Raw genomic sequence first — 19,853 nt, forward strand, 5'->3', positions numbered from 1 at the left:
GAACATTACAAATAAAGCATATTTTGAGAACAATACCAAATTTAACAATTATGTATTTTATGCTAGGCTCTTTGCTGAGACTTGGGGACTATAAAACTTTTTTAATCATTTTTTGCTGTACCTAGAGCTTATGTACACTGATACAGTAGGGAATGGATTGAACAAGGGCTTTATCGAGGCATGGCATTTGAGTTTAGGTTAAAGAATGAGAAGGCATTTATCATGTAGAGAAGGACAAATTACAGGATGAAAAAATGATCTGTATAGGAGTATGCAAGTGTGGAAAAATTTTCCCAAATTGAAGAAGGCATCCTGCAGCAGTAACATCTACATATTTGTCATAATTTTGTACCTATTTTTGCCATAAATATAAAACCCAAAAGCTTACTACTTTCAATGGTAGCGGATAAACAACCTGGCTAAGTATCACAAAACCATAGTTTTTAACAATTTTAAAGGGATCTGCATAAAATAATCAGGACACATAAAAGCAGTAATATCTTACATACTCATATTTTTTATTGCTGACTTTTATTAAGTAAATAAAACTAGCAAGTGATTTGTATCACAGTGAAATAGCTGATAGTTGCTAGGCTATGCTGATGTAACAAATAAACCTGAAAATCTCAATAATAAAAGCAAGTGTTGAAGAGGTTGACATGGACCACTTGTTTAGCTCTTATCCAAATGGTAGCTAAAAAATCTAGAATGATCTACCATCTTGGCATCTTTCACTTCCAGTCTAGAAGACAAAAGTGCTTGCATATTGAAAGAGCACATCTATACTTGACAACTTTGGAATGGAAGTAACACAACACTTCTGTCTACCTGCCTCTGATGAGAAAGAGGAACATGGCTCCTACAATGCATGGAGGCAGGGAAATACAGTTTCATTCTGTGCGTAGGAAAATGGAACAGATTAATGAATACTGTATTTTTTTCTATAACAACCAATTCTAAAGGAGACTTTATATATATGATAATTCTATAAATAAAACATACAGAAGACCAAAAAAAAAAACACCCAAGTAAACAACTTAGGATAATTTATAATTCCACTCTGAGAGAAATCATTGTAAACATTTCAGTATGTTTTTAATATTTTTTCCAGGTGTATATTTTTCTAATAAAAAACACATTGTATGAAAAAATTTGAAGTAGTTTTTTTAAACTTAACATTATGTATTATTTGATGTATAATTGTATATATTACGTACATTTAATGTGATGTCTTCCTATTAATGTCACAGCATATGTATAAACCATCATTTACTTAATTATTCTTATCATTGAGTATTTGTCTCCAGTGTTTGTTATTATACAATGAATCTCTTCATAGAAATATTTATATGAATTTCAGATTTTGTCCTTGGAATCAATTCAGAAAAGAGAAATTACTCTGTCAAAGTATATGGACATTTTTAAGGGAATGTAAAGCTATTTCAATATTGCCTTCCAGAATTCTCTACTTTATAATCCCACCAGCAGTATAGGAGAGAGTGCATCTTCCAAACCTCTAGTTTGTTCTGATTCAACAACTTGACACTTAGAATTAAAAGCATTCCAGTCCATCCCACAGAGCACATAAAACCCAAGCAAGAGGAAAATGAAAATATTAACCCTTTGCCTATGTAATGAACATGAATTTGATTTTCCTAATATAGATGTTCTTCTATGATCTGATTGCTCTTCACCAAACCTTCTGAGTGATTGGATTTGTGAACCATCACTTCCTGTATTATTATATAATCTAACCATAAAAATAAAATCTAAGATTTACAGGTAAGACCAAAGTTTTATGTCATTATTACTTTCTTTCCCTCCCATTCTGTAGATGTACACCTTATTCGTTGGGGTTGGAGGAGAATGACAATTTTGACTCCTCCATCAAGTACTAGCTTCACAAATTCCTCTGGTTTGCATCGCTTGGTTATAGTAAACATTTTGCCTTGCAAAGCTTCCTTCATAAATATTGCTAGAAAGACATGTCAGTAGCTACTATTTCACTTGATATAGACATCTTAAAGATCTGCCTGTGTTTTCAAGTAATCATAATGTTTGTAGCTTTCCTGATGGGGGTATAGTTTTTCTGCACTTGATGACGATTGCAAGTTAGTCAACAATTAATAATGTATGTGCATCTGTTTTAGAAAGTACACAAAGTAACAGTGGGTTTAGGCACATACTGAATGAACTGAGCTGTGGCATAGACTCCTTTCTTGAATTTCAAGGAAAACATCCAAAAAGATGGCATTTAGGAGACAACTGTTAACAATTCTTGAGATACAAGTTTTGTTAGGAGAAATATACACCCATACAAATAATTTCATGGACTTTGCTAATCTTTTTCTTTTGAAAAGCCCAAATTTCATTCCCTGAAGTCACAGCTACTTGGCTCTTCTCTGTGACACTGACAATGAACATATGAAATAAAACAAATTGGCTCTAGGACCTGCATAGAAATATCCACCCCCCCCCTACATTTTTCTAGAGAGTCCAGGCATTAATAAGCAGCTGTTTTGGAAAGTGCTTTCATAGTCTAATATCTGTAGCTCGTACTTGATTTCTTTGTCAAGCACATGCTTCCGAACCAGCAGTAGCACAGGGCTACGTGGCTATGTGTTTAGAGGGCAAAGTGGAGGAAAATCCCAGTGTGATGCTGCTGGGGCCTGCTCACAAATGGCTCAAGTCGGCCAAAAGGAAAGGTTGTAAATCATGAACCGAAGGAGATTGATGATGTTTGTGGAATATTCTCTCAGGGTGCCAAAGAGGTGTTTGTTCCTGAGGCTTAAGAATTATTTTTGTGGAAGGCTTTTATCATTAAGGTTGATGATATGCCTGTAATGGGGGAGAGAGAGAGAGAGAGAGAGAGAGAGATAGATATGCTTGCAACAGCACAGTGATTTGTAATCTTTGCATGACAAAAACTTTCATCATGACAGTTATGATTTGTTAAAGTTTTCTTCAGGGTGTTTGTTACAAACTTGGAATTTATTGTTTTGTGATTTGCATCTTTATTTCCAAGGTGCACAGACTCTGTAGTATTAAGGCACTCCACAACAGCCTACAAGCATTAGACCTACTTTACATACAGTAGGAGACCTTTTTAAGCACAAATCCTTGGTGCACAGTAAATAAGTTCTTTTGTAAGAGGCTGTTTTTTCTTTTTATGAGGTGTTAAATAGGGATGGCCTCACCAATGCAAAAACATTGACTAAATTGGCACACAGCAAACCCGGTCCTATAATTGAGTGTTTCATTTAGGAAAGTGTATCACACGTGCACATGGACTATATGTGGAGATTAAAAAATGGAACTTGGGGAGAACATGTGAAATTTCTAACTAAATTTATGAGTCTAAAGGCACTTGTGAAAAATCACTTATTAAAAGAAAAAGATGATAAAACTTTAAATTATGGTGAAATCCATCAGAATTTTGTTTATTTTTGTTTTCTTACTGATTTCTTGGAACAGTTCCCATTAAATAATTTAGAGCCTAAAATTGAATTTTAAAGATAATGTTTTCTGCTTTAAATCTATCTTCAGTTATTTCCCCAAGTATGACCTAATAAAACAAGGAAAAATGCTATGGAATTGCATTTCATAGAACTTGCGAGTTACATTTGCTTTTTTGTCTATTAAGCATATACTTATTCTACATGGAGTAAGCAATATACTGAACTACTCAATTAGAGTGTTTAACTTAAAACAGTCAGGATATTTTATCAAAGGTTAGTGATGTCTTGAAATTCTTGATTCAGGTGACAATTTGAGTAAGAATGAGATAATATTTTTTACAAAAAAAGATAGGCTGCTTGGGGTTTATCAACAGAAGTATGCATCATTTTTGAAGCTCTCATTTCATACTATACAATCGAAAGTCACCTGTGTCTAACCTTTGATGGAGCATTTTATGATCAAGGAAATTTTTTGCAGACTAGCAAAATGTGATAAAAGGAATTTGACAATTTTATTCACTGATCTTTGTGGGTTCCCCAAATTATAAATGTTGAATTTATATGAAGTACTATATAAGAAAGATAAATCCACAGGAGATTTTCAACTTAACCCAGAGAGATAAGACAAATGTCATAGTAGAAAAGGCTTGACTCTGAAGTAGAAAACTCCAATTCCTTATTTCAGCTCTGTATGTCTTAGAGTGTAATTTAATGTCTGTCTGTGTGTCTCATTTTCCTAGTAGTAAAAGAAGGATTCAACTAGATGAACACTCAGAGCTACAAGTCTATAACGGTTACTTATAATTGTTTTCTCTGTATATATTAGTATATATATATGCAAATATATATTTACATATATATATATATAATGTGAGAGCCATTTATCCTGGTAATGACCTAATCCAGTAAGATTTAAAAGCACAATGCTGAAAGATTTTACTTTAGTATAATAGCTAATATCTTAGGCTGACTAACATTTAAATGAATTGGCATAAGTTCTTTTTTTTAATAGGTAGGATATTCATAAATAATAAACTTTTAAATGCAAAGTTCCTAACAGAGAACCAAAAAATGAGTGGTGTGAATTTATTTAAGCTCTAATAATATTTAAAGGCCACTTGAGGAAATTGGATGTGTCCTTATACTTGAATTATAAGAAGACTTTCACATTACAATTTTTATTTCTGTTTACTTTTATTACAAATGCTATTTTTAATTGTGATAATGCATTCTAAAGAAAATTGTACAAATATTACCGATATGTCTGGCAAACCTCATCTGCTCCCAAAACAATTTTATATAAACTATATTTGGATATTTACAACTGTTAACCTAAGAAGGGTTATCAATTTGTACCAAAACTGTATTATAAATCATTTAGGATTCATTTGGATATAAAATTATGGTGACATTCTTTTCCAAGAGTTACATATATTATGAGCAAATCATCTAAATTTGGGTTGCTTACCATTTAAACAAAAAAAAAATGGTGTTGAAACCATAAAAACAAAGTTCCAATAAATGTGCATATGTGTACAAAGTCTGAGAAAGGAAAAAGCAGCTCTTGACATTTGGAAGCTATCCTGCCCCTAGAAATTAGGCACTAGTGGAGCCGGCGTACTACTCAGAGCAAGGTCATGGTGTTCTCTTATTCAACATCAACAACTTCACAGGTCACCAACACAGAAGAGGTCACTATGTGACCATGATGAAGTGAGGCAAAAACAAGGCCACTGAGTATTCATGGATGAGCACAAACAATAACAAGATAAATGTGCAAACCACATGCACAAAAATTATGAAACATTCTCCACCCTCAACTAACATGAGTGATTGCTGCTACTTTTCCAATTACAAGAGAGCCCCACTTCTTTCCTCCCACACTTTAAATAAACATTGAGATATTCAATAAGAGAATGTTCCCACTCCGGATAGCACCCAATTCAAAATACTACTTTCCTGAATGCTCCCATAAAATTACCTAACACAACTCAAATCCTATGTGTCCCTTCTAACACCTTCTCACAGAGACCTTCACAGTTCCCCCAGGAGTGCGGTCTCCATCTCTCTAATTATAATGCTCAGTAAACCCAACTCTATTTGACTACAGGTGTGTTCCTGGTGGTCTTTGAACATGAGACATTGACAAGATATTCATGCATTTTCTATGGTATACATTTCATGATTGAAAACTAAAAGCTATCTAGATGTATAAGTTTAGGAACAAATATACAATTGAGCAAAATTCTATGCCTCACAACATATCCCAAGAAAAATAATCCACATAATTGCCTTTTCCTAAACATAAACATATCTGCAGGACCAAAATAAATGATATCTTGATTTATATAACATTATCTCTTCATTCAGATGCAAATTCTATTAACATAAATTCATCACCTTTTATCTGCCAAGCAGAGTGCTAGGGACTGTCATGTAAATGTTCTATTTATCCCTCAAAGCAGCCTGTAGGGTAGATATTTTTATGTTGTTTAATCCCCATAATAGTCTAGTGAAGTTGGAGTTCTTGCCTCATTTTATCTGTAAGGCAACATTAAGTGACTTGACTGACAGCAAGAGTCTGAGGCAACAACTGGAACCTGAATGCCCAATATGACAATAATAGATAATTAATAAAGTTACAATTTATTAATTCACTTAAAATATTTGCTGGTCCTATTTTGTGCCAGGTACACTAAATAATAGAGATGAAAATCCCTCTCGTCATGGATCTTACATTTCAGTGAGGCATGACAAACCAATAAACAATATAAATTACTAAAATACATAGACAATAATCAGTCCTGCAGAAAAATAAATAAATTAGAGAAGGGTGATAGAAATGTAGGGGTGGGGGTTGCAATTTTAAAGACGATGCTCAGGGAAGCTTTTCTGAAGGCAGACCTAAAGGAGCAAGTCATGGAGATAAGGTGAGAGAAGAGTGATCCCGGCAGAGCAAACTGCAAATAGAAAGAACTAGAGACTGGAACGTGCCGGTGTGTTCAAGAAACAGCAAGGAAGCCTGATGTGTAGAGAAACATGAGCGAGGGGAAAGGACAAAGATGAGGTTTGAGGGAGGGAGGTGGACACAAACACAAATGAAGCCTTGAAGACTAGACGAAGCCTTGGAGGGTTTCAACAGAAGAATGTCATGATCTGACTTATATTTAATGACATCTCTCATGGCCGGGCGCGGTGGCTCACGCCTGTAATCCTAGCACTCTGGGAGGCCGAGGTGGGCGGATCCTTTGAGCTCAGGAGTTCGAGACCAGCCTGAGCAAGAGCGAGACCCCATCTCTACTAAAAAATAGAAAGAAATTATATAGACAGCTAAAAATATATATAGAAAAAATTAGCCGGGCATGGTGGCGCATGCCTGTAGTCCCAGCTACTCGGGAGGCTGAGACAGGAGGATCCTTTGAGCTCAGGAGTTTGAGGTTGCTGTGAGCTAGGCTGACGCCACGGCACTCACTCTAGCCTGGGCAACAGAGTGAGACTCTGTCTCAAAAAAAAAAAAAAAAAAAAAAAAAATGACATCTCTCTGCCATTTTCAGAGTTGTCTGGAGGGACCAAGGTTTGAAGAAGGGAAATCAGATTATTTCAATAATTCAGGTAAGCAATCATGACACCATGAACAGAGGTTGTAGTGTTGGAGGTGGTGAGAAGTAGTTGGGCCCTAAGTGTAGTATTTTCAAGGTAAAGGAGACAGAGGTATTAAAGAGATTAAGTCATTTGCCAGAATGAAGTGGCCCAGGATTTGATCCCAGCTTTTTGACTGTGGGGTTTGGCCCTCTTCTGAACTACAGTGTTACAAACCACAAAGTACCATTATGAATTATTTTTAAATATCACTTTTCTATTTGTGGTTTAATTCCTCAAAATATGGCCATTTTATAAAATTACCATGATTTTACATATGATTACTCATGAGTTAAAAAAAAAAGATTGAAAAAAAGGATCTCATTTGTTAGAAGCACTGAAATTTTACCTCTAAGAAAAATAAGCTCCTATCAATTACGTGTTCTTTCTTCAATTAGCTGCCAATTTAATTATTTTCCTTAGCATACAGACATCTTAATGAAACAATTATGTTTTTATAAAAGTCAGAATATTGTTCAGTTTGTATGCTGTGCATCATTCTAGAGTAATTTTCGGTAGAAATTTTTTCTTTTTATCAGTTTCCAATTTTACATAAATTGAAGGCTTTTATCCAGTAGGATAAGTACTCAAATTTTTATATACATACATAGAGAGTCAGTGGGTCATTTGTTTTATTTTTTGCCTTCTTTAAAGATAATTATTATTACCAATCGGTTTCCTAGGAAGAAACATTCACTCTGTCAATTCGTCTTCTCCATCTGCTTTCACATACTGCAAAATTATAATCATCCATAATTTGTGATAGATTCTTGCCAAACGTTGCTAAAACAATTTAGAAAGTGCCAGACAAGGATACTTGCCAACTTACACACATTGCAGATGCTTTTGTTCTTTATACTTTTCTCCAGAAAAGTTGAATGTGAAAGTTATTTTTGATGGACTTTTAATTCCAAAGTAACTGTGAAAGTGAATTCATTTTTATCTATTTAGAACAAATGACATTTTTTCCTTCTAAAGATGGTAACACAATTGACAGGGTAGTACATATCACAACTCCCCAAATAAGACAAACTTAGAACTTAATGAGGAATAATTATGCTGTGAGCCCCTTAATGACCCAGGATGTGTCTTTTTATTTTATAATCTCTGAAACAGTGTAGTTCTTGGCATAACGTAGGCACTCTGTGCATGACTAGACATTCCAGCAAGAAAACACAACTATTCAAATGCCTGAGACTGAAGAAAGGATATACTCATCTGAGAACGTCGTCATCCTTCACCAAGCTTGTAGCTTCAAAGAGTCTAAGGAGGAATAATACATGCAAAAAATGGTATTTATTTATCTATATAGATTACCTGAACTAATCCTAAGATAAATACTGTGACAGCTGTTATAGCCAAACAATTTCATGTTTTACTTTATGAATGAATTGATGTTCCTTTGTTCACTGTATCTCTGCTCTCCTTCAGAGACAAACTTCTCAAGATTGTCTCAGACTTATTGTTTCCACATCTTAACCTTTAATACTGTCTTAATTTCTTATAAAGCTATTTTTCCCAAGCCCCCAGCTGAGGTCACCACAGATGTGTGTCACACCAGAGCCAATCAACTCAACCCCTCACACCACTTGGCATGATTTACCACCCATTTCTTCTCAAAGTATTTTCTTTTCTAGATTTAATGCATCACTCTCTTGGTTTGCCTCTTATTTCTCAAGCCTTTTCTTCACAGTTTCCTTTGCTGGTTCTTCTTCTTCTAAGATTACCAAATTTTGGTTGTCTGAGATCTTCATATTTAACTTTCTTCTCTTGTCGAGCTCCACTTTCTGCCTAGGTGATCTCATATACCCTAGTGACTCTATGTTGTTCTATGTGCTGACAACTCCTAAATTTATCTCTCCAAACTTGCCCTCTTCCTTCACCTCCTAACTCATATATTTAATTTCCTTCTTTATATGTTTACTGTGGTTTCTATGGGCATCTCAAACTGAATGCAGCTCAAACAGAACAATGTTTTCTCTCCTGCCCAGATATCTACTTTTCCTATTCTGAAGCCTTCCCCAGCTTAGCAAACAGCAGCAATAGCAGCTCAGTTTCTCAGGGGAAAACAAACAATCAAAACCTAATATGTAGACTTGATTCCTTTATTTTACCCTGTCTCATCTCATCTGTCAGGAAGGTCTCTCAAAATATGTATCCCAAATCTGATCACCTCTTAGAAACCACAACCTTAGTCAAATTCACCACCATCTCTAGCCCAATTTACATCAACTAGTATATCTCTTTCCATCTCCTTGCTTCTTATTCTTGCTCTCCTGTCATCCATCCAGTGGGCAAAATTGTATTTCTTAAATTTTAAATGTAATCAATTTACCACCAACAGGTTCCCACTGCAAGAAAGTAAAATCCAATTTCTTACCGTGACCTTCAAGGCCCTACATGATCTTATCTTTGCATAATGTCATCCCCGTCCCCATCCTTGCTTACTTGCTCCAGTCATATTGCCCTTTTGGCTTCTTAAAAACATCTGTGCATTCCAGTCTCAGAGCATTTGCACCTATGGTTTTTCTTGAAATGTTCTTCACAAAGATCTTCAAAACACTGCAAGGCAAGGGACCCTCCCAACTGCCTAACGAAAGATCTCTCCTACATACTCATAGCCCCTTCTCAAGTATGTAAAATCATGGCACCTTCTTCATATTATTTACCAGTATCTCACATCAATCACTCTTTTTATTTAGCTTCCTAAATGCATGGACTTATTATCTACTTATCCCACTCCTAGGTGACAAGCACTCTGAGGGCAACAATTTTATCTTTTAAAACCCCAGTACCCAGACAATGGCATTCTGAAAATAATTGTTGTCCTCCTTAAAAGCAATGTTAGAATAAGCAGGTCCCAAATTAAGTATCTTGCAATAATAGATAATGAATAAATATTTGTTGATCAATTTTACCTCAATGATTTTCTATGTTTACCTTTCTAGCTTTTTACCTTCAGGATCTAGCCAAGATATTTATCATAGATCTCTGTATATAATGTGAATTTTAAAAACTATACATATTCACATATATGTTTGAAAGAAAAGAGGTAAATTTACCTCATTCTATCTATTGCCAATTATTAATCACAATAATGTTACTACAATGTTATGAGTTGAGATACACTGTGTGTATAACATAGTTACGACTGTACTCATGCTACAGAAGATAATCATTTTTAATTTAAAAAGATCCTAACCCTTTTATTATTTACATAAATATTGATTGAGAATAGATTGAAACACAATTTATTTTCTGACTGAGAGGCATAATGCTTCTTAGTTAAAACTAAATATTATTTTATTTGAGAAGTGGAAAGAAAAACACTGCTCTAATTGCAAAATCTCTAATATCTCTTTGGACATTAATTACAGTTAAACTTATGACATAACTTTAACATGAGTTTGTATTACCCTGGATGGAGCTGGAGCCCATTCTACAAAGTGAAGTATCACAAGAATGGAAAAACAAGCACCACATGTACTCACCATCAAATTGATACTAACTTATCAACACTTATGTGCACATATAGTATTGGTAACATTCATTGGGTGTCAGGCAGGGGGGAGAAGGGGATAGATATATTCACACCTAATGGGTGCAGTGTGCACCATCTGGGGAATGGACATGCTTGAAGCTCTGACTCGGGTGGAGCAAAGGCAATATATGTAACCTAAACATTTGTACCCCCGTAATATGCTAAAATAAAAATAAAATAAACTAGAATTAATCTCTATGGCAGCAAAGAAAAAATTATAAATAACATGAAAAAGAATCTGGTTAGCATGTACACAGTAATTGCTACTTAGGGTTCATATTCATTAAAGTAGTTGGAAAAAGGGTTTGACAGTATTTACTACACATTGATTTCATAATCTTTTTCGTTTCTGAGAAACACACTCATCAACATTTTGTCCTGATTTTATAACAGATACGTTGATAGATCATCACACAATTTTATTTGATATCATAAATATATTCTAAATACAAATTAAAATAGAATCCTAATTCACAAACTTAATCACTATACCCAGATAGAGGCTTTAGTTGTGTTTTAATCATAAGCTTCTATCTGTAAGATAATATTTCTGGAATAAGGGATCATGAGAATTTATTTGCCAAAATTAAAAGGTATATATATATGAGCTTTTACCAGTAGATTATTCATTAGAAAGAATTACAAAGACTAATCATATCAACTGTATACATAACTGTGGTAGAGCCTCTTAGTAATAAAAGTAGTTGATATGACTTGGTGTTCAACAAGTTTATAATTCAATGGAAAAATAGCATAGCCACAAATTTCCATTAGTGAAAAATATAAGGATATATAATTCACCACATATAATGATAAAATACTATCTCACACATAGTGTTTATTATTGAGACTGTGCTAAGTGCTTAACATATATTAAGTAATTGAATCTTCATCATTCCATAAGGTAGACATTGCTAGTATTTTAACTCCCTTTATACAGATAAGGCAATGGAGGCTCAGAAAGCTTAAGTAACTTGCCCAAGGTCACACAGCTTACAAGTTGTGACTATTTGTCTGGAACTTATGATATTTGATTCCTGAGTCAGTGTCATTTCCCATAACAATGTTCTATATGTCAGTATCAATGTCATTGCATAAATGCATATGTTGAGAAAGAAAGGAGAAAAAATTCACTGAAGAATTAGAATGGCAAAAAAAAAAAAAAAAAAAAACCCAAACCCACTGGGGTTTGTTGCTAGAAGTGACTGAATACAGACACATGCATATAAAACATTTATTATCACTTTGTGCTTACTTTGTACCAGGCATAGTTTGAACTATTTGCACATTTGAATTTATTTCATCTCTACAAAAACTCTATTAATTAGTCACTGTTATTCTGAATGTACAGATGAATACACTGAAGATACTGAAACACAGAGGAGTTATGCATATTTCCCAAGGTAACAACATTTTAAAGCAGTGGTGCTGAAAATCAGCATTCAAATGATACTTAAAACACATGGTCTGAATGATATCGTCCAAAGCCTCAAGAAACAATATAGGTGGAGAATTTTTATAAGAAGACTAAGACCTGCACTGTGGCTCACTTCTAAAATTGAGAAGTCGGACAGATAAAAAAGAGGCAAAAAAGTAACTGTGACAGAGCAACCAGTGCTGGAGAAGGAGAAAACAAGAAAGCCAAGGGAAGACAGTGATTCCAAGAAGAGAGAGAGATCAATATGTCAAATGCTCCTTAGAAGTGATAGAAGGGTTAAGAACTTTTAAAAATTGCAAGCTGTTAGTGATTATTATAGTGCAATACCAAAGAAAAAGACTGATGAGTGACGGGAAAACACAAAAATAGGAGTTAGGGCATAAAGGAATTTAAGAGGAACAATACTCTCTAAAGTGTTACAGAAGCAGAGAAATAGTACAGCAGCAAGAGGGAGATGTGGGTCAAAGCAGGGCTTGTAGAAGATGGCTAGCTTTAAAATATGCTTATATGCCAATGGAAATGATCAAAGAGGAGATATACTTGGCCATGGGGGAGATAGAAATATCAGGAGTAAAGTCTCTCCACACAAGAAAACCAACATGATGGTTAATTTTATGTTTTAATGTGACTGGATTGCAGGTGTGCCCAGATATTTGTTCAAACATTATTCTGGTGTATTTTTGGATGAAATTCCCTTTAAATCAGTAGACCGAGTAAAGCATATTGTCCTCCCTCATGTGAGTGGGCCTCATCCAACCAAATGAAGTCCTGACTAGAACAAAAAGGCCGACCCTCCCCAAGTAAGAGAGAACTCCTCTTGCCTGACTGCCTTCCAACTGGGACATCACATTTGCCCGTCTTCAAACTTGAACTGAGATATTATCTCTTCCTGGGTCTCAAGCCTGCCAGCGTACTGACTGGAAAACTGCACCATCTGTTCTTCTAGTTCTCAGGCCTTCAAACTTGGACTGAAACTATACCATTAAATCCCTTGGGTCACCAGCTTGCCAACTCACCCTGCAGATCTTGGGACGTGTCAGCCACCATAATCGTGTAAGCCAATTCTTTATCATATGACATATACTGTTTCTCGGGAGAACTCTAACATAACAAGAATCCAAAGAACAATGCTTAAAATTTGCCTAACTAGGAGATGGATTTTGCGTGCTTGAGCTCAGCTGACCCTCAGACCAGAACAGACCACACCAGACCCAAAACTGGCAGGAATGATGAGTCACATTCTTCACCTTGCTCTCACTTTGTATCAATTCCAAACTAGCAGAAAAGGGGTCCGAAGACCATTCTGAAGACCAAGAGTATAAGAGAATGGTCATGGTCCTCAGTGCCTCCCTTTATCCCTCACTGAAGTGATGGTCTGAGCAGCTGGTGGGGAGTGAGGAGCAGGGATGATACGAGTAGTCAAGATCTGACATAGAAACTCTAGGAAAATTCTTGCTGTACAGCAATGCATGGTATATACCCTATTTTGTTCACTGTTCCATTGAGCTTACCCAATGTTCTCAAAGCAATAGGCAAAAAAATGGCTAAATCATGAGGTTTATTTCTTTTACTAGTTTTCTTTTCTTTTTATTCTGAATTGTATTTTCAAATTTATTTGTAGTGGTTAGTCATTATTCGTGTATGATTACAAAACAAATTATAGCCATTTATGAGATTTAAAACAACTGAAACACCAATCTCATTCCATCATTCTCCTGACTATAATACTTGTTGACTATTTTAGCCTTCAGAATAAAGTCCAGACTCTTAATATTAAATTCTAAGTCCATCAATAAGGTAGGAAAAATATTTTTCTTCTTAAGTTAATTTGATTAGTTTATTTTTCTTGAAAACAAATGATCTCCAAGATGTTATTATTCTAAATCTTAGGCAGCCGTAGAGCATTTATTTGTTGTTTGTTTATGGTGTGTCTGTTTCATTTCTTCTGTGGATACTACATTATCATTGTTATTTTGTGAGTATATTTTGTTTTTTTGTTTTTGTTTTAATCAGTAGAAAAGAAAAAGAGATTGACCAAGGGCAGCCACCATACTATGAAGAATAGGACTCTAGGGAGGTAGATGAATGAAAGAAGACATTTTAGGAGTGTTTCTGTGTATGTTATAATTTAATTAAACTTTACAAGAGTCTGTGCATTTGTTTTTAATTTCCATGATCAATCTTTAATGTATGTAATTGTGTATTGTTTATGTTTATCTAAGCACTATGTTTTCCACCTCCATAGCTGTTGCCATGTTAGAGGTAATTATTTGCCATTAAGTGCAGCAGATGATTTATAGGAAAATATCCTATAGATAGGGTGACATTTGGAACTGGAGATAGAGATTACATTGTGAGATTTATTTATTTTATTTAATAATTATCCATGTCTATATTTAAAAACAGAATATAGGAACCAGGATTACATAGCAAGACCCTATCAGCAGATATGAGATGGATTAGATAGCTCTAGAAATTATTTGATTTAATGAATGTTGGCCTAACTTTAAAAATATTATTATTTTTTGCAATTATTTTTTTTTATTTCATCTTATTATCATGGGGGATACAGAATTTCAGGTTACATACGTTGCCCATGTACCGCCTGTCCCCCCAAGTCAAAGCTCCAGGCATGTCCGTTCTCCAGACATTAATTGGCCTAAATTAGTAATATTTTTCAATACGTTCAGTTACCATTTTGCAAAAGATAAATCATCTTAATCCATTTTTACAAAATGTATAAACATGCTGCCATGAATAGTTTTTTGCATGCACTGTGAAATATTGCCAAAAGTTTTAACCTCATACTAACCATAAATAATGCTTAAATGATGCTGCAATTTTTGCAGTCTGGGGCCATTCACAGATGAATTATTCAGCTAAAAGTGATATCTCTACTAGAGTACTCTTGCCTCATTATCTCTTTCCAAGATGAATGAAGAAGAGGGGAAGTGTTAACCGATTCATACTGTTGCCATATTTAAACTATTCTCTCATAAATTTAATATTGTTTGGTAAGCTAAAAGTAAGATATTTGTAATAATCTCAAATTTGTTTTAGATGGAAGGATTTCTCATAAAAAATTAAACAACATTTTCTGTTTTAAAGATATTCTATTACATTCTTAATCCTCTAGAAGAAATTGTATTGACATATTAAATAAGTAAACAAAATTTGAAGCATATTACATATATTTTATGTATTCTTTGTGATGTAATATAAAAGATGTGTTTTCCTTTTTTTAAGTATATCAACACATACACATTCTAGGTTAAAATGAAAGCTTAATCCCAAAATTGAAATACAAAAGAAATGCATTATTTAATTTGGAAAGCTTTGAAAGATTGGTCTTATTCCAGACGTTCACAGGTCAGGATGATATATTAATATAATCTCCCTCGATAGGGCACAGAATCATTATCTGGCTCCTTGAGAGTCAATTTATGAAATCTTTAGGCATCACCTGGACCATTAAAAAAGCATGTGTGAAGTCAGGACACTCTGCAGACACACAGTTGGTAGACACTGATAACACATTTGGGCAATACATGGGCTTCCTATTTAGATCTCTTTGAGGAACTGCATTTGGTATCAAACAAGTATATTTTACTTTATTTTGGAAACTTGTACTGAAAATATAATAGAAATATACTATCCTAGAAACTATAACACAAGGACTCTAATGCAAGCCACCATTGTCTCTTTGTCCTCTAATCTCTACCCCATTCTCAAACAGGAACCAGAGGAATATTTTAAAAAACTGAAATTTGATCATCTCATTCTGCTGCTTTAAATTTTTTACTCATTTCCATTGTCCTTTGCATAAAGACCAGAGTGTACAGCAAGGTTCTTAAGGCATTGCATCCTCTGGTTCCTTAACTGCTTTACAAGCCTTATTACCTCCTCTTCTCCTCCAGGTTAACTGCAGCCCTCTGTTTTTGGCCCTTTTTTTTTTTTTTTTTTATTTATTTCATCTTATTGTTATGGGGGATACAGAATTGCAGGTTACATACGTCGCCCATGTACCGCCTTTCCCCCCAAGTCAGAGCTCCAGGCGTGTCTGTTCTCCAGGTAGTGCGCGTTGCACCCATCATGTAGGTATATATCCCTCCCTTCCTCCCCCTTCCCAAGTCAACACCTTCAAGTGTTACCATTCCCCAAACGGTGCGCAATGCACTCATTGTGTAGGCATACCCCCATCCCCTCCTCCACCCCCCACCTCAGTCTGATATCCGATTGGTGTCATTCCCAGATGTGTATTTAGGTGATGTTCAGGGAAACCAATTTTCTGGTGAGTACATGTGATGCTTGTTTTTCCATTCTTGGGATACTTCACTTAATAAAATGGGTTCCAACTCTCTCCAGGAGAACCATAGAGATGTCGTATCTTCATTATTCCTTATAGCTGAGTAATATTCCATGGTATACATATACCACAGCTTACTAATCCAATCATGTATTGATGGGCATTTGGGTTGTTTCCACATCTTTGCTATTGTGAATTGTGCTGCTATAAACATTCGGGTACATGTGTCTTTGTTACAGAATGACCTTTTTTCCTTTGGGTATATGCCCAGTAATGGGATTGCTGGGTCAAATGGCAGGTCTGCTTGAATCTGTTTAAGATACATCCATAATGCTTTCCACAGGGGTTGCACTAGTTTGCAGTCCCACCAGCAGTGTATTAGTGTTCCTGTCTCTCCACAGCCATGCCAACATGTGTTGTTTTGGGTTTTTTTTATAAAGGCCATTCTCATTGGGGTTAAGTGATATCTCATTGTGGTTTTGATTTGCATTTCTCTGATGATTAGGGATGTTGAGCATTTTTTCATATGTTTGTTAGCCATTCTTATATCTTCTTTCGAGAAGTTTCTATTCATGTCATTTGCCCACTTTTTGATAGGGTTGCTTGATGTTTTCTTGCTGATTTTCCTGAGTTCTAAATAGATTCTTGTTATCAGTCCTTTATCTGATGTGTAGTATGCAAAAATTTTTTCCCATTCTGTAGGTGGTCTGTTTATTCTCTGGACTGTTTCTTTGGCTGTGCAGAAGCTTTTTATTTAATCATGTCCTATTCATTTATTTTTGTTGCTGCTGTGATTGCCTTGGGGGTCTTCTTCATAAATTCTTTGCCTAGGCCAATGTCTGTAAGAGTCTTTCCTACATTTTCTTCTAGAATTCTGATTGTATCACGTCTAAGGTTTAAGTCTGTTATCCACCGTGATTTGATTTTTGTGAGAGGTGAAAGCTGTGGGTCCTGTTTCAGTCTTCTACAAGTGGCTAACCAATTCTCCCAGCACCATTTATTGAATAGGGATTCTTGTCCCCAGAGTATATTCTTTCCTGCTTTGTCAAAAATTAGGTGACTATATGAGGATGGTTCTATATTTGGATTTTCTGTTGTGTTCCACTGGTCTGTGTCCCTGAACTTGTGCCAATACCAGGCTGTTTTAAGAACCACGGCCTTGTAGTATAGTTTGAGGTCTGGCAAATTAATACCTCCCATTTTGTTTTTGTTGCTTAAAATTGCTTTTGCTATACGGGGTCTTCTTTGATTCCATACAAAGTGTATAATTATTTTCTCTATGTCTGTAAAGAATGATGTTGGTAATTTAATAGGGATTGCATTGAATCTGTAGATCACTTTGGGTAGTATAGACATTTTAACAATGTTGATTCTTCCGATCCACGAGCATGGTATATTTTTCCATCTATTTGCAAGTTCTGCTATTTCTTTTCTCAGTGTTTCATAGTTTTCCTTATAGAGGTCCTTTACCTCTTTAGTTAGGTATATACCTAGATATTTTATTTTCTTTGTTGCTATTTTGAAGGGTATTGAGTCTTTAATTTGGTTTTCCGATTGACTGTTATTGGCATATATAAATGCCTCTGATTTGTGTATATTAATTTTGTAGCCTGAGACTTTGCTATATTCGTTAATCAATTCCAGGAGTCTCATGGTTGAATCCTGGGGGTTTTAAACTCCTACAAAAGCAGTATTCCTTCTGACCTCAATACCTTCAAACTCCTACTCGTCTTTCTTGTCTCAGCCTAAATACAGTATTCTCAGCGAAGTTTTCCATAATTCTCCACACTAACTTAGATGTCCTCATCACACACACTCACAAAACCCTGTACATTTCATTTCATCAATTACCACTGTAACTAATGAGAAACTTTTATATTATCCATCCTTCTACCTCCTCCAAACCATATGCTTCCCAAGGGCAGGAACATACCTGTCATTGACTCTAACAGCCTAGAATAGTATCTGACACATTATAAGCACCAAATAAATATTTCTGAATGAATGAAACAATTTTAAACAAGTTTTAGTTAGGAAATTTTGCTTGCATACCTTTGCTCATTTAATGGCTTATGTATTTGTTTAATCTGTATCATATACCCATAGTTACCTTCTAGATGACATTTACTTTATGACTTTATCTTTGACTCTCCCTACTGGATATGACTGATGTTCCTTCCATCCTTGGCTTGCAGTTTTCCACCTGGCATCCTAGGTGCTCATGTGCCCAAGCTTTAGGTTCCTTTATATCCTCCTGTGATATAAAGCTCAATAGGCAAACAAGAAACACTTAGTTTAAATTGGGGAATGTTGTAGAAGGAAAGTGTGACTTAGTCTAAATTAATGTCCTTAAAAAGACTTATCTAGAATACAGACATTTCTACAAAATCATGTGTTGTTTAGAAATAAGTATAAGTGGCTAACCAGATGATTGAACTGCTGTGGAGTTCAGTTTGCTTAAGAAGACTCTTCTCAGCCCCATTTTAGAAACATGAAAAGGGATAAGAGGAAAAAATATCCCTAAAGAGTTACACATTCATTCACTTCAGGCAGTCTAGAATATTCATTTTAGATATCTCCAAAGAAAAATACTAAAATTTTTAAAAGGGCCACTCGGCCCTTTGAGTTTTCAACATTTACACCAACAAGGGTGTGTTCTGCACAGATATTTAGTACAGCATATTATTCAGACCTGATATCCAGGTTGATTCCAGAAAATGCAAAGTGGCTTGCATTTTTTAAAAGTAATTTTTTCTAGATTTAATAAAATATAGTATCTGGGATGGTATATTAATCTGATAATTTCACAATATGTGCTAAAATATCTGAATTGATTACATTATTCCAAGAAGTCATTTACATATAAAGCAACCAATGAAAACTGTTTTGTATTTGTGAGTGTGTATGTGTGTGTGTGTGTGTGTGTGTGCACAATATCCTACTTGAAGATCTACATATATTTATATCAGGCCCTTACTATTTCCTTCTAAGGGAAGTGTTCACAAGTGAATCCTTCATTCCATTCTTAATGAAACAGGGGCAAAAAAAAAAAAAAAAAGAAAAGAAAAATCCTTTCTTGTTTTTAGCAACCGAGAAACTCCTTGTTTAATTTTATCTTTAAAAATATTTTAAAATCTAAATTTAAATGTTTATATAGGAAAAATAATGGCTGCCTTTTGTTCACTGATAGGCAATTTCCTCTATGAACAAAGCAGATTATAAACAAACTGAGAAAAGGTGATATAGACACAAAAGATCTTATTTTTGCCAAATATATTTGAAAAGCATCAGTCAACCTTTTTACAAATCTATCATTTCATCCTTGCCCTACCCTGACAATTCTTTTTTATTATTCATTACTAAGATGAGATAGCTAGAGCCGTAAGAAATGCATGCCTCTGGTTAGCCCTTAAAGACAAATATGTCTATCTAATAAATATGAGGTCCAGCTTTGGATCAATGAAACAGGAG

This window comes from Eulemur rufifrons, chromosome 8 (genome assembly GCF_041146395.1).
Source record: "Eulemur rufifrons isolate Redbay chromosome 8, OSU_ERuf_1, whole genome shotgun sequence".
Lineage (NCBI taxonomy): Eukaryota > Metazoa > Chordata > Mammalia > Primates > Lemuridae > Eulemur > Eulemur rufifrons.